Raw genomic sequence first — 17383 nt, forward strand, 5'->3', positions numbered from 1 at the left:
CTATAGGCGGCGGTTTCGCGCGCTGAGGGCACCAGGGCATAGCCCTTGCTCCCGCGCATCTAGTGGAGACAGCAGCAGGTCACGGGGTCACCGGAATCGACGCCGGCGACGGGTCGAGCGGCGGCCGGAGCTACGGGTGTGCTCGGTTGGAGCTAGGGGGCATGTGGGGAGGAGCTGGTGGTGGCTACGGGTGCGCGAAGACACACTGAGCACGATGGTGCGCTCGGTTGCGACTCTAGGTGGTGGTGGCCATGGCGGCGACATGGCTGGGCGGCGGTGAGCTCTCGGGTCCGGCGGAAATAGCGGCTAGAGCAGCCAAACGGCATGGGAAGAAGAGGGGAACGGGTCAGCGGCTCACCGCGAGTCCAACGAGCGCGAGGGCGAGGCCGGGGACGCTCTGTGGGTGGCGAATCGAGCAACGGCGGTCATCGGTGCAGAGGATGAAGATGGCGTCGAGGATGGTGTTGCAGGGCTTCCAGCAGGGCGTGGCTCAGTGGGAAGGAAAAGGGGGTCGAGGCAGAGCTTCTGAGCGCTTCGGCGAGGCGAGGCAGTGGCTGTGGCCACGGCAACAGCGAGCGGTGGCGACGGCTGCACTCGGGCATGAGAGGGAGAGAGAGCATAGGAGGGGGAGGAGCACGGGGAGAGTGAGAGAGTGGTCGAGGTGGCATGGCGTCGCGAGGGAGGCCCAGGGCAACGAGGGGGAAGCAGCAGGAAGCAGGAGGTGGCACGGGCGCGTGCCGGCGTGCGGCGATCACACGCCTCGCGTCCTTCTGGTGCGAGGTGGAGGACGACTGGCAGATAGGCCTGGTGGGCTACTACAGTGCTAGGCCGGCCAGGTAAGCGCCAGGTAATCTCTCTCTCTCTCTCTCTCTCTCTTTGGTTAATGCTTTTTCTATTTCTCTGTAACTTCTAGGCTTTACTAAAAATACCAGAACGTTTCCAAAAATCTTGAAAATAATTGTGGGCTCTGGTTGGAATATTCCCAACAGCCCTCACTTAAGTTCAGAATTAATTGAGCATTTAAAATATTATATAGCATTTAAATGCCCAATTGCAAATAGCATATGATTTAATTCAAAAATCCAGGATGGCCTAGAATTATGTGCATCATTTTTGTCAGAGGTGCTGGACCAATTCAAAAATGATGAACATTTCTAAAGGGCATTTTGGGATCATTGAAAAGATTTAAGTTTGAACCTGGTTGAATTTCATTTGCTGCTAGGGTTTATTATCCCCCATTTCAAGTTTCTTGAAAATAATAGAATGCATGATGCTCACTGATGCAACTATCTGCAAACAATTCTTGGGCTGTGACACAAAGGTAGGATAACCCAGATTTTTGGTGAATACACCTGGCGTCCAAGCCTATTACAAGGGACAACAAAGCTCTATTCATTAACAAGGAACCCCCAAGTAATATTTCATTCCAAGTGTATAAGCCGGATCAATAGGGTAGTCATAGCTATGCTCAATAAGCAGGAAGCCCCCAAGTGATCTTATGAAGAGACAATAAAGACTCAAATTCTCAGAAATGAAATGATAGAGGCCCTAAAATATCAGGGATGTCAGCTTTATTATACTAGTCATAATATATACATTGGTAGAAATATGTACATCACAAGAGTCGGTGGCTCGGGTGTAATAAGGCCAAAGATGAGCAATATTCCATGGCCGGCGGGTCTCCTCCTTCGACGTGTGTGTGTCCTTGTGGTCTCGAACATCGATAAGGTAGTATGACCAGTTGTTCAGATTTTTGATGACCACAAAAGGCCCTTCCCAAGGTGGGGATAGCTTGCATGTCAGTTTGATCCTGGATGAGCCGGAGCACCAAATCTCCTTCTTGAAAGGTCCTGGTTTTAACCCGGCGGCTATGATAACGACGCAGATCTTGCTGGTAAATCACCAAACGAGCCGCTGCAAGGTCACGCTCCTCATCTAACAGGTCAAGAGCATCCTGACGTGCTTGTTCATTATCATCTTCCACATAAGCCGCCACATGGGGCGAGTTATTACAGATATCACTAGGGAGAACCGCCTCTGCCCCGTAAACCATGAAGAAAGGCGTGTAACCCGTAGATCTGTTGGGGTAGTATTGATACTCCATGGCACTGAGGGTAACTCCTCCACCCAACAACCTGGCGTCCACTGCAAAGGGACTATAAGCCGGGGTTTGATGCCTCTAAAGATTTCTTGATTGTCTCTTTCAGCTTGACCATTGGACTGGGGGTGAGCCACAGATGACACATCAAGATGAATATGTTCATGTTGACAAAATTCTTTCATAGCACCTTTAGATAAATTAGTGCCATCATCAGTTATGATGTTGTGGGGGTAGCCAAAATGGAAAATCACCTTTTTGATTAATTGAACCACCATTGCCGCGTCACACTTGCTGACCGGCTCTGCCTCAACCCACTTTGTAAACTTGTCAACTGCCACCAAGAGGTGAGTCTTTTTGTCCTTGGATCATTTAAAAGGTCCAACCATATCTAGCCCCCAGACCGCAAATGGCCAAGCAATTGGAATCATCATCAATTCTTGAGCCGGCACATGAGCTCGTCTTGAATTTTTTTTGACAACCATCACATTTACTAACCAAATCCTCTACATCAACATGAGCCGCCAGCCAATAAAATGCATGATGAAAAGCCTTAGCCACGAGAGACTTAGAGCCGGCATGATGGCCACAATCTCCTTCATGAATCTCTTGTAGAATCTCACAACCCTCTTCAGGATAAACACAACGTTGAAACGCCCCTATGACACTACATCGGTGCAACTCTCCATTGGCAATAGTCATTGACTTAGACCGCTGGGTTATCTGCCTGGCCAAAACTTCATCTTCAGGTAACTCACCCCGGGTCATATAAGCCAAATATGGAACTGTCCAACCAAGAATAGCATGAAGAGCCGCCACCAGTTGTGCCTCCGGGTCAGGAATAGCAAGATCTTCCTCCGTAAGTAGTTTAATCGAAGGATTATGCAAAATATCAAGGAAAACATTAGGTGGTACCGGCTTATGCTTGGATCCGAGCCGGCTTAAAGCATCAGCCGCCTCATTTTTCCCGTGGTCAACATGTTCCACCTGATAACCTTTGAAATGACCAGCAATAGCATCAACCTCTCTGTGATAAGCCGCCATGAGTGGATCTTTGGAATCCCAAGTTCTTGAAACTTGCAGAGCCACCAAGTGTGAGTCGCCAAAGCACCTTACCCGGCTTAGATTCATCTCTTTAGCCATTCGAAGACCATGGAGCAGGGAACATTAATCTTAAGACATAACAAAATTTGTCACCTTGTGGGGAAGTCAAAATAAATCCAGCCCCCGAGCCTTCCAATTGCCTGGATCCATTAAAATGAATAGTCCAATATGTGCTATCCGGTTTCTCCTCAGGCATCTACAACTCTGTCCAGTCATTGATGAAATCCACAAGTGCTTGAGACTTGATGGTTGTCCGAGGCATGTACTTCAAACCATAGGGTCCAAGCTCAATAGCCCACTTGGCAACCCGACTTGTGGCTTCTCTGTTTTGAATAATATCCCCTAAAGGAGCAGAATTGACCACAGTGATGGGATGACCAAAGAAATACTACTTCAGCTTACGACTAGCCAAGAACACTCCATATACTAGTTTCTGCTAATGTGGATACCTCTGCTTGGATTCAATGAGTACTTCACTGATATAATAAACCGACCGCTGAACTAGATGTTCTTTGCATGCTTCCTTCCGTTCCACAACAATTTCCACACTGGCAGTTTGGCTATTAGCAGCCACATATAATAGTAAGGGCTCCTTACCAATAGGAGCTGCAAGGATCGGCGGCTCAGCCAACTGCTTTTTCAATGCCTCAAACACCTAATCAGTAGCATCACTCCAAACAAAGTGGTATGTTTTATTCATCATCTGATATAGAGGGATAGCCTTTTCGCCCAACTGGCTTATAAACCGGCTTAAGGCCACGATACGTCCTGCGAGACGCTGGACATCATTAATACACACCGGTTTAGACAAAGAAGTAATAGCCTTGATTTTCTCTGAGTTAGCTTCAATGCCTCTTTCAGAAACCAGAAAACCCAAGAGCTTGCCTGCTGGCACACCAAAGACACACTTGGCTAGGTTAAGCATCATCTTGTAGACCCGGAGATTGTCAAAGGTCTCTTTCAGATCATCTATCAAGGTCTCCTTCTTCCTGGATTTCACAACAATATCATCCACATAAGCATGAACATTGCGTCCAATCTGGTCATGAAGGCAATTTTGAACACACCGATGATAAGTCGCCTGAGCACTCTTGAGCCCAAAAGGCTAGCAGAAGGCTCCAAAGGGAGTGATGAAGGCTGTCTTCTCCTGGTTCTTAACTGCCATCTTGATCTGATGATACCCAAAATAAGCATCCAAAAAGCTCAAACGCTCACAACCCGTCGTAGCATCAATGATCTGATCAATACGGGGGAGAGCAAAAGGATCAGCCGGACATGCCTTGTTAAGGTCTGTGTAATCCACACACATACGCCAAGTGTAGTTCTTCTTAAGTACCAGCACCGGGTTAGCCAACCACTCAGGCTGGAAAACTTCAACAATAAACCCAGCCACCAAGAGCCAGGCCACTTCTTCACCAATGGCCTTGCGCCTCTCTTCATTAAAATGACGAAGGAATTGCTTGACCGGTTTAAACTTTGGATCAACATTAAGAGTGTGCTCAACGAGTTCCCTCGATACACCTGGCATGTTAGAAGGTTTCCATGCAAAGATGTCCCGGTTCTCACGGATGAACTCGATGAGTGCACTTTCCAATTTCAGATCCATATTAGCACTGATACTGAACTTCTTGGATGAATCGTCAGGAACAAAATCAACCAGCTTAGTGTCATCTGCTGACTTATACTTCAACAGAGGGTCGTGCTCTGTGGTTGACTTCTGTAAAGGTGTCATATCTGCCAGGTCAAAATTATCTTTATAGAACTTCAATTCCTCTGTTGCACATGCAGTCTCAGCATAAGTGGCATCGCCCTCTTCACACTCCAAAGCTATCTTCCTGTTGCCATGTACATTGATGGTACCCTTATGACTCGACATCTTAACCTGCAGATAAACATAACAAGGTTGCGCCATAAATTTAGCATAAGTCGGCCGTCCAAACAAGGCATGGTAGGGGCTCTTGATCTTGACCACTTCAAAAGTCAGTGTCTCAGCTCTAAAATCACTATCATCTCCAAAAGCCACTTCCAAAGCTATCTTACCTACTGGATACGCCGACTTACCAGGCACCACTCCATGAAAAACAGTAGAGGACGGCTTAAGATCCTTATCAGTTAAATTCATACGGCGAAAAGTATCATAATAAAGGATATTGATGCTGCTTCCTCCATCCATGAGCACTTTAGTGAACTTGTACCCTCCAACCTAAGGCAGAACCACCAAAGCCAACTGACCCGGATTGTCAACCCGGGGCGGGTGATCCTCACGGCTCCATACAATAGGATGTTCAGACCATCGCAAGTAACGAGGAACTGTCGGCTCAACCACATTTACTACCCTTTTATGAACCTTCTGGTCCTGTTTGCATAAACTTGTGGTAAACACATGGTACTGACCACTATTCAGTTGCTTTGGATTACTCTGGTAACCAAACTACTGCTGCTGATTCCCTTGACCAGATTGCTGACTAAAACCACCTTGATTGCCCTGACCCTGAAAATCGGAGTTTGAGCTGCCACCTCCAAAGCCAGGTCCGTGAGAGCTAGATCCTGAGCCGTCGTTCGGGCCATGGTTATTCTAGAAAAAATTGGAATTTCTATACTCCCTCATGATGAAGCAATCCTTCCATAGATGATTGGCCGGCTTCTCTTGCGTACCATGCTTTGGGCAAGGCTGGTTCATCATCGCTTCGAGGTTGAATTTTGGCCCTCCAAGCCGAGGTGGCTTACCCTTACGACGTTGATTATTATTCTGTGTATTGGTGTTAGCCACAAAGTCTAAACCGCTGTCGGCTTTGCACTTACCATTGCTACCTTGACCCGCCGTGTTATGCTGCTGTCCCTTTGCACTGCCGCTCTTCTTCCCCTTGCCAACCTTCTCCACATTAGACTTAGGGTCCTTCGTACTATAAGAGTCGGCATATTTGACAAGAGCCGCCATGAGCTCCCCCATATCACTGCAGTGGCGCTTGAGCCGCCCCAGTTTCTGCTTAAGGGGAAGGAAACGACAATTCTTCTCCAACATCAGGACTGCTGAGCCGGCATTGTTACTGTTCAATGAGTGTATAACGACCGAGATCCGGCGTACCCAATTGGTTGTTGACTCGCCCTCACCTTGGACGCAAGAGTCTAAATCCAGAATCGACATAGGCTGCTTGCATGTGTCTTTAAATTTTTGAATAAAACGTGTCTTCACCTCCGCCCATGACCTAATGGAGTTAGCGGGCAACCCTTTCAACCAAGTATGAGCCGGCCCATCCAACATCATGGTGAAATACTTAGCATGTGCAGCATCACTAACATCCAACATCTCCATAGCCATCTCATAGCTCTCAATCCAAGCCTCTGGGGGCGGATCCGCTGTGTAGTTAGGCACCTTACGGGGGCCCTTGAAATCCTTAGGCAAGCGCTCGTTGCGTAGAGCCGGCACTAAAAATGGCACACCCAAGGTTCTAGAGGTCACTCCGGCCTCCACAGATCGATGCTCATGGACAAACCGAAGATTGCTGTTTAGTTGCTAGCTGAGCCGCTAGCTCAGCCTCCTGACGCGCCCTGCCCTGATCCATCAAAGTCTGAGCATCAACACCACCGCACGCCGAGTCATGCCTACGAGTCTGGTTATGGTGTTGCTCACTGCTTGAAACTGCTGGCGAGTCAATATGCCTACTATAACTCCGGCTCGGATGAGGGGTCGAGTGAATCCTGTCACGACTGTACGAATAAGATGCCTGTTGAGCCACTGTTGTCTGAAGAAGTTCTCTAGCCCTCCACATCTCCATCACGGCTGGAGACTCGCCTTCCACCGGGAGAGCCGCCAATCATGTCGCCGCAACAATCATGTTATCCAGAGGGTTGGAATAATGACCCGGCGGTGTCGGAACATGCTGAGGCGGAGTCAAGCGGAGCGGGTCAACATCTCGTGGCTGAATCAGCGCTCCAGTCACCAGTGTATCACCAGCCCAGTTCACCACAGGTGTGTCACTGGTCCCTGCCCCAGGTGTGTTGAAAAGGTTTTTTTCATCGTACTTCGGAGGTAAGTGACTCTGGTGCCTTCTTCTCATGATAGTGTTTGAAGCGTTCTGATCCAAGGTGAGTCGGAATGACTCTGCCTGAATCCATTGTGCCTGAGCGTCCAAAGCAGCTCGTTCCATGGCCATCCTAGCATTCTCAGCTGCGATTTCTTCCTTGGCTTGAGCTATCTCATCTCGTAACCTTGCGACTTCTACCTTATGATATTCCCGAGTCTCTGGGGTTACCTCTGCCCCCATCATAGTCACCAAAGCATCCAACAGCTCGGTCAGAGCCTGAGCCGGTGGGCGCGCAGAACCGCTTGCACCAGCCATCGCCGCAGCCATTGAACTAGAGGTCATAGCCGCGGCGGTCGTTGAATCGAGCACTAGTTGTATACCGGCCATGAAGATTGCAACCCTGTTCGGTGGCTCATAGGGGTCCAGAATACTGTCACCATCGGAACAGCCCCCAAGCCAGCCGTCTTGAAGTGGATACATTGAATTGGTCTCACCGGTTGATGACTCACCATTAGAGTAGATGCTGTCTCCCCACCAGACACCGATCCTTCCTCAAATTCCGTCCCATGGATGAAACCAACAAAGGCGTGCTTCATGGCGGCTAGAAATTTGGTGGGTCATGCACGCTGAGCTGTCTCGATGATGTCGGTGCAGGTGTCTGGCTCAGGGCCCGACTCGTCGATTTTGCTAATGAAGACGTGGATTCCGCCGAAGGGGACTCTGTACCCATACTCAATTGAGCCGGCCTTGGGGCCCCATCCTGCGTCGTCGATGTAGAGCTTGCCGTGACGACTCTTGCTCATCCGGCCCACGGTGTATCCCTTGATCTATGTGAAGCTTCCCTTCAAGAACTCGAAACCACCATGCGTTGGCCCCACGGTGGACGCCAACTGTCGTGGACTTAACACGGCAGATGCCCTAGAAAAAGGACTTAGGTGTGGAGCCATCGTGACGAGGTTAGCTTGAAGGGGTTAAAGCGGGACAAAAGACACAGATAGTTTTACCTAGGTTCGGCCCCTCTCAACGAGGTAAAAGCCTACTCCTGCTTTAGGTTGTATTTCTTGGATTTTGATTACTAGGGAGCGAATACGCTTGACCTAGCTCCCGATTGATCATTACTTGAGTCAAACCGCCGTTGGGTCACCCCTTTATATACATAGGTTGATGCCCGACGGCTTACAGAGTCCTGGCCGACTCATATACAACGTGTCCGGTTCGTTGACTAACTACGCTTGCCTTACAATACAAGTCACACATATGGCGGTTTATGCCCATGGGCCTCAAGTCGCCCTCGGATCTTGGGCCTTCATTAAGCTTGCTTCACGGCCCGCCATCTTTATCTTTAAGCCGCCTATGGTATGACCCCGTCCCTCATGGGCGGGTCATACCCAATAGTTATATCCCCAACACTTACCACAAACAAAACTTGCTGCTGAATGAAGAGAGTATGAGATGAGTTTTTGAGATTTGCCGTATCATTATTACGGTTACACCTAGGGGCGTTAAACAATAACGCTTGTTGGGAGGCAACCCAATTTTATTTTTGTTCTTGCTTTTTAGGTCCTCTTTTTCATTAAATAATTTATTTAGCCTCTGGTTAGATGTGGTTTTGTGTTTTAATTAGTGTTTGTGCGAAGTAAGACCTTTGGGATAGCTTGTGGTGATAGTTGATTTGATCTTGCTGAAAAACAGAAAATTTTGCGCCAAGGAAATTAATTTATTTTTCAGCAGAAGCATGATAAAATACTGATTCTTTTTTAGGAAGATTAATAAACAAATTGCTTAAGTTTTCCTAATTTTTCAGAATTTTTGGAGTTACAGAAGTATTGGAAATCTCCAGATTTCTACAGACTGTTCTGTTTTTTACAGATTCTGTTTTCTATGTGTTGTTTGCTTATTTTGATGAATCTATGGCTAGTATCGGGGGGTATGAACCATGGAAAAGCTGGAATACAGTAGATATTACACCAATATAAATAAAGAATGAGTTCACAACAGTACCAAAAGTGGTGATTTATTTTCTTATACTAACGGAGCTTATGAGATTTTCTGTTGAGTTTTGTGTTGTGAATTTTTCAAGTTTTGGGTAAGGATTTTATGGACTATGGAATAAGGAGTGGCAAGAGTCTAAGCTTGGGTGTGCCAAAGGCACCCCAAGGTAATATTCAAGGACAACCAAGAGCCTAAGCTTGGGGATGCCCCGGAAGACATCCCCTCTTTCGTCTTCGTCTATCGGTAACTTTACTTGAGGCTATATTTTTATTCACCACATGATATGTGTTTTGCTTAGAGCGTCTTGTATGATTTGAGTCTTTTCTTTTTAGTTTTCCATAATCATCCTTGCTTTACACACCTTTTGAGAGAGACACGCATGAATCGTGATTTATTAGAATAATCTATGTGCTTCACTTATATCTTTTGAGCTAGGCAATTTTACTCTAGTGCTTCACTTATATCATTTTAGAGCACGGCGGTGGCTTTATTTTATAGAAATTGATGAACTCTCATGCTTGACTTATATTATTTTGAGGGTCACTAAACAGCATGGTAATTTGCTTTGGTTATAAATTTAGTCCTAATATGATAGGCATCCAAGAGAGATATAATAAAAACTTTCATATAAAGTGCATTGAATACTATGAGAAGTTTGATTCATTATGATTGTTTTGAGATATGAAGATGGTGATATTAGAGTCATGGTAGTAAGTAATTGTGAATTTGAGAAATACTTGTGTTAAAGTTTGTGATTCCCGTAGCATGCATGTATGGTGAACCGTTATGTGATGAAGTCGGAGCATGATTTATTTATTGATTGTTTTCCTTATGAGTGGCGCTCGAGGATGAGAGATGATCTTTTCCTACCAATCTATCCCCCTAGGAGCATGCGCATAGTAATTCCTTTCGATAACTAATAGATTTTTGCAATAAGTATATGAGTTCTTTTTGACTAATGTTGAGTTCACGGATTATACGCACGCTCACCCTTCCACCATTGCTAGCCTCTCTAGTGCCACACAACTTTCGCCGGTACCATAAAACCACCATATACCTTCCTCAAAACAGCCACCATACCTACCTATTATGGCATTTCCATAGCCATTCCAAGATATATTGCCATGCAAACTTCCACCGTTTTGTTTATTATGACACGCTCTATCATTGTCATATTGCTTTGCATGATTATGTAGTTGACATCGTATTTGTGGCAAAGCCATCGTTCATAATTCTTTCATACATATCACTCTTGATTCATTGCACATCCCGGTACACCACCGGAGGCATTCACATAGAGTCATATTTTGTTCAAAGTATCGAGTTGTAATTCTTGAGTTGTATGTAAATAAAAGGTGATGATCTTCATTATTAGAGCATTGTCCCATGTGAGGAAAGGATGATGGAGACTATGATTCCCCCACAAGTCAGGATGAGATGCCGGACAAAAAAAAGAGGCCAAAAAAATGAGAGAAGGCCCAAATTAAAAAAATGAGAGAAAAGAGAGAAGGGGCAATGCTACTATCTTTTTTCCACACTTATGCTTCAAAGTAGCACCATGATCTTCATGATAGAGAGTCTCCTATATTGTCACTTTCATGTACTAGAGGGAATTTTTGATTATAGAACTTGGCTTGTATATTCCAATGATGGGCTTCCGAAAAATTGCCCTAGGTCTTCAGGATCAAGCAAGTTGGATGCACACCCACTTAATTTGTTTTAGAGCTTCCATAAACTTATAGCTCTAGTGCATCTGTTGCATGGCAATCCCTACTCACTCACATTAATATCTATTGATGGGCATCTTCATAGCCCGTTGATATGCCTAGTTGATGTGAGACTATCTCCTTCTTTTCGTCTTCTCCACAACCACCGTCCATTCCACCTATAGTGCTATGTCCATGGCTCACGCTCATGTATTGCATGAAAGTTGAAAAAGTTTGAGAACATCAAAAGTATGATACAATTGCTTGGATTGTCATCAGGGTTGTGCATGATTTAAATATTTTGTGTGATGAAGATGGAGCATAGCCAGACTATATGATTTTGTAGGGATAAGCTTTCTTTGGCCATGTTATTTTGAGAAGACATAATTGCCTTGTTAGTATGCTTGAAGTATTATTGTTTTTATGTCAATATTAAACTTTTGTTTTGAATCATAAGGATCTGAACATTCATGCGACAATAAAGAAATTACATGGACAAATATGTTAGGTAGAATTCCACATCAAAAAATCTGTTTTTATCATTTACCTACACGAGTGATACGTCTCCAGCGTATCTATATTTTTTGATTGTTTCATGCTATTATATTATCAACCTTGGATGTTTTATATGCATTTTTATGCTATTTCATATGATTTTTAGACTAACCTACTAACCTAGAGCCCAGTGCCAGTTTCTGTTTTTTCCTTCTTTTAGAGTATCGCAGAAAAGGAAAATCAAACGGAGTCCAATTGACCTGAAACTTCACAGAACTTTTTTGGACCAGAAGAAGCCCACGGAGTATCGGAGATGGACCAGAAGAGTCCCGGGCTGCCCACGAGGGTGGGGGGCGCGCCCACCCCCCTGGGCGCGCCCCTGCCTCATGGACAGCCTGGAGATCCACCGACGTACTTCTTCCTCCTATATATATATCCATATACCCTAAAAACTTCGTGGAACACAATAGATCGGGAGTTCCGCCGCCAGAAGCCTCCGTAGCCACCGAAAACCAATCTAGACCCATTTCGGCACCCTGCCGTTGGGGGAATCCCTCTCCGGTGGCCATCTTCATCATCCCGGCGCTCTCCATGACGAGGAGGGAGTAGTTCACCCTCAGGGCTGAGGGTATGTACCAGTAGCTATGTGTTTGATTTATCTCTCTCGTGTTCTTGAGTCGGCACAATCTTGATGTATCGCGAGCTTTGCTATTATATTTGGATCTTATGATGTTTCTCCCCCTCTACTCTCTTGTAATGGATTGAGTTTTCCCTTTGAAGTTATCTTATCGGATTGAGTCTTTAAGGATTTGAGAACACTTGATGTATGTCTTGCATGTGCTTATCTGTGGTGACAATGGGATATCACGTGATCCACTTGATGTATGTTTTGGTGATCAACTTGCGAGTTCCGTGACCTCGTGAACTTACGCATAGGGGTTGGCACACGTTTTCGTCTTGACTCTCCGGTAGAAACTTTGGGGCACTCTTTGAAGTTCTTTGTGTTGGTTGAATAGATGAACCTGAGATTGTGTGATGCATATCGTATAATCATACCCACGGATACTTGAGGTGACATTAGGGTTTTGGTTGATTTGTGTCTTAAGGTGTTATTCTAGTACGAAATCTATGATAGATTGAACGGAAAGAATAGCTTCATGTTATTTTACTACAGACTCTTGAATAGATCGATTAGAAAGGATAAATTTGAGGTGGTTTCGTACCCTACCATAATCTCTTCATTTGTTCTCCGCTATTAGTGACATTGGAGTGACTCTTTGTTGCATGTTGAGGGATAGTTATATGATCCAATTATGTTATTATTATTGAGAGAACTTGCACTAGTGAAAGTATGAACCCTAGGCCTTGTTTCAACGCATTGCAATACTGTTTGTGCTCACTTTTATCATTAGTTACCTTGCTGTTTTTATATTTTCAGATTACAAAAACCTATATCTACCATCCATATTGAACTTGTATCACCATCTCTTCGCCGAACTAGTGCACCTATACAATTTACCATTGTATTGGGTGTGTTGGGGACACAAGAGACTCTTTGTTATTTGGTTGCAGGGTTTCTTGAGAGAGACCATCTTTGTCCTATGCCTCCCACGGATTGATAAACCTTAGTTCATCCACTTGAGGGAAATTTGCTACTGTCCTACAAACCTCTGCACTTGGAGGCCCAACAACGTCTACAAGAAGAAGGTTGTGTAGTAGACATCAACGAGAACGAGCGGGAATTAAGCTTGGGGATGCTTGATACGTCTCCAACGTATCTGTAATATTTTATTGTTCCATGCTATTATATTATTTGTTTTGGATGTTTCATATGCATTAATATGCTATTTTATATGATTTTTGGGACTAACCTATTAACCTAGAGCCCAGTGCTAGTTTCTGTTTTCCCTTGTTTTAGAGTTTCGCAGAAAAGGAATACCAAACGGAGTCCAAACAGACTTAAACTTTCGCGATGATTTTTCTTGGACCAGAAGACATCTAGAAGACTTGGGGTGCAAGTGAGAGAATCCACAAGGCGGCCACAAGGACGGAGGGCGCGCCCAGTGGGATAGGGCGAGCCCCCACCCTTGTCGGCCCCTCGTCACTACCGACCTATTTCTTCCGCCTATATATTCTCAAATATTCCAAAACCTACCAGGAGAGCCACGAAAACACTTTTCCACCACCGCAACCTTCTGTACTCGTGAGATCCCATCTAGGGGCCTTTTTCGACGTCCTGCCGGAGGGGGATTCGATCACGGAGGGCTTCTACATCAACACCTTTGCCCTTCCGATGAAGCATGGGTAGTTTATTTCAGACCTACGGGGCGATAGCTAGTAGCTAGATGGCTTCTTCTATCTCTTTGATTCTCAATACCATGTTCTCCTCGATGTTCTTCGAGATCTATTCGATGTAATATTTTTGCGGTGTGTTTGCCGAGATCTGATGAATTGTCGATTTATGATCAGCTTATCTATGAATATTATTTGAATATCCTCTGAATTTTTATATGCATGATTTAATATCTTTGTAATTATCTTCGAACTATCAGTTTGGTTTGGCCAACTAGATTGGTTTTTCTTGCAATGGGAGAAGTGCTTAGCTTTGGGTTCAATCTTGCGGTGTCCTTTCCTAGTGATAGTAGGGGCAGTAAGGCATGTATTTTATTGTTGCCATCAATGATAAAAGGATGGGGTTTTCATCATATTTTTTGAGTTAATTCCTCTACATCATGTCATCTTGCTTAATGCGTTACTCCATTGTTTATGAACTTAATACTCTAGATGCATGCAGGATAGTGGTCGATGTGTGGAGTAATAGTAGTAGATGCAGAATCGTTTTGGTCTACTTGACACGGACGTGATGCCTATATTCATGATCATTGCCTTATATATCGTCATAACTTTGTGCTTTTATAACAATTGCTCGGCAGTAATCTGTTCACACAATGTATTATTTTCTATTTTGAGAGAAGCCTCTAGTGAAACCTATGGCCCCCGGGTCTATTTTCCATCATACAAGTTTCCGATCTACAATTTTAGTTTCCGATTTACTTCCTTTGCAATCTTTTACTTTCCGATCTATAAACCAAAAATACCAAAAATATTTACTTTACCGTTTATCTATCTCTATCAGATCTCACTTTTGCGAGTGACCGTGAAGGGATTGACAACCCCTTTATTGCACTGGGTGCAAGTTGTTTGATTGTTTGTGCAGGTATTCGGTGACTTGTTCGGTGTCTCCTACTGGATTGATACCTTGGTTCTCAAAACCAAGGGAAATACTTACTCTACTTTGCTGCATCACCCTTTCCTCTTCAAGGGAAAAACCAACTCAAGCTCAAGAAGTAGAAACCAACTCAAGCTCAAGAAGTAGCACTATGTCAGAGATACCTACTCTCCACATCTCCAAATGAGCTGAAATTTTACAAAGATTTATTTTAGAATATATAAGACTTATTGGAGAAAGGAAATACCAGAGGGTGCCAGCCAGGTGCCCACTAGGCACCAGGGCGCTGAAACGTCTCCAACATATCTATAATATTTGATTGTTCCATGCTATTATATTATCTGTTTTGGATGCTTTATATGCATTAATATGCTATTTTATATTATTTTTGGGACTAACCTATTAACCTAGAGCCCAGTGCCAGTTCATGTTTTTCCTTGTTTTAGAGTTTCACAGAAAAGGAACACCAAACAGGTTCCAAACGGAATGAAACTTTCACAATGATTTTTCTTGGACCAGAAGACATCCAGAGGACTTGGAGTACACGTCAGGAAAGCCACAAGGCGGTCACAAGGACGGAGGGCGTGCCCAGGGGGGTAGGGCGTGCCCCCACCCTTGTGGGCCCCTCATGACTCCACCGACCTATTTCTTCCGCCTATATATTCTCAAATATTCCAAAACCTACTAGGAGAGCCACGAAAACACTTTTCCACCACCGCAACCTTCTGTACCCGTGTGATCCCAGATAGGGGCCTTTTCCGGCGTCCTACCGGAGGGGGATTCGATCACAAAGGGCTTCTACATCAACACCATTACCTCTTCGATGAAGCATGAGTAGTTTACCTCAGACCTACGGGTCCATAGCTAGTATCTAGATGGCTACTTCTCTCTCTTTGATTTTCAATACAATGTTCTCCTCGATGTTCTTGGAGATCTATTCGATGTAACACCTTTTTGTGGTGTGTTTGCCGAGATCCGATGAATTGTTGATTTATGATCAACTTATCTATGAATATTATTTGATTCTCCTCTGAATTCTTATATGCATGATTTGATATCTTTGCAAGTCTCTTCGAACTATCGATTTGGTTGGGCCAAGTGTGTTAATGAATGTTTGTTTTTGGGTCTACAATTGCCACACATGGAAATTAAAAGAAAATCCCTAATATTTTTTTGGCGTTATGGTATTTTCGAAATGCTATCAGTTTGTTTTTTCATTAGGCAACTACAAGGTTTGACAGCGTGTGTGTGCAAAGATGTGCTTGTGTGATCCCACCGTGCGTGTGATGTGCACTGCTTTGGTTAGGGAGCATAAGACTTGTCTCAGAAGTGAGATTAATTAATGCAGAAATAGTAGTATCCGGTGTCAAATACCATGTTCCATTAGTACGCAGGGAGACTCGTTGGCGCATGACTATAAATAGCAGCATCTGGACCAACTCGACAACCAGTCGACCACACCGCCCCACCCACCACCCGCCTCCCCCACCCCACACCTCTCTCTCCTTTGGGAAGTGCACTGGTCCAGCAGTTGATACTACTAGTTGGAAGGCAACAAAGGTTGGTCATCCTTCTTCCTTGTTAATCCTCTTTCAACTGCTAGAAAATCTTCTTCGCTGCATATGTTGATCCTTCTTTTCTTCCTTGTCATCATATCTATGTTTTAACTCCTCTCTTTCTCTCTTTTTGGTGTTTTTCAGATTTGTTGCTGCTAGCTAACCATGGCACGGGGGCGACCCAAGGGGAACTCACTGGCGCCGTCGCTGTTGGGCAAAAGTTCAACCGTTGTTGCCTCTTCAATCGCGGCGCCTAGGCGAGTCCCAACTATTCAGACATCATTTACCTCGATTGCGTTGCAGTCACTTGTGAGCGAATGGAACCCCAAGGTTAGAGATGTGTTTGGTGAAGTATGATTGGGAGAGTTGTGTCAGATTAGGGTCCTAGGAAACACAAACAAAATCTTTTCCATGTCCTTGATCTCCAAAATAGACCCATATACTATGAAGATGGAGATGGGTGATGGCACGTTCGTAGATGTCAATGCCAATGTTGTTGCTAGAGCAATTGGTCTCCCTAGCGGTGGTAGGAAAATAGACACTCAGGGTTGGCATTGCCTTGCAGACCGCGAGTACCTGCTTGGTAAGGTGCACGCATTACTAGGCACGGACATGCCGAGGTCAAACAATATTCCAGTTCATGGTGTTAAGAAGATAGTTCAGGGAGCTAGCAAGGTAGCCATTGAGGGTGATGAGCGGACCGCGATGAAGGCCGCCTTCGCGGTTGTAGCCAGCTCCACTTTCCTTGTGCCGAGCGGTGCAACTGCTAAAATAGCAAATGAGCTCCTACCCGTAGTTGCTGAGCCAGACAGAATATGCTAGTATGATTTCTGTGACTATGTGGTTGAGGGACTTAGGGAAGCAGCACGGAAGCTTAGAGATGATCTAGCAACAAATCCAGCATTTGTTGTTCTTGGCGGGTGCCTTATTGTACCACAGGTAATTTATTAAGCAATGCATGCTCTTTTCCTTGTGCTTGTTTCTTCTTGTTTGAGATGCTAATTTCCCTGCATTTGGATTGTTAGATCATATGGTTGGACTACCATGAGCATAGTGTGCAAGGTTTGGAGCAGCTGCCACTGCCTAGGATCTCTATTTATTCAGATGTGTTGTTGAAGGATCTCATCCGCAAGCATGCTACTAGATTCGGGATCGAATGCGGTCTAGATGTAAGTTAC

The sequence above is a fragment of the Triticum urartu genome, chromosome 2A (genome assembly GCF_056163025.1).
Source record: "Triticum urartu cultivar PI428250 chromosome 2A, HENAU_Tu73, whole genome shotgun sequence".
Taxonomy (NCBI): domain Eukaryota; kingdom Viridiplantae; phylum Streptophyta; class Magnoliopsida; order Poales; family Poaceae; genus Triticum; species Triticum urartu.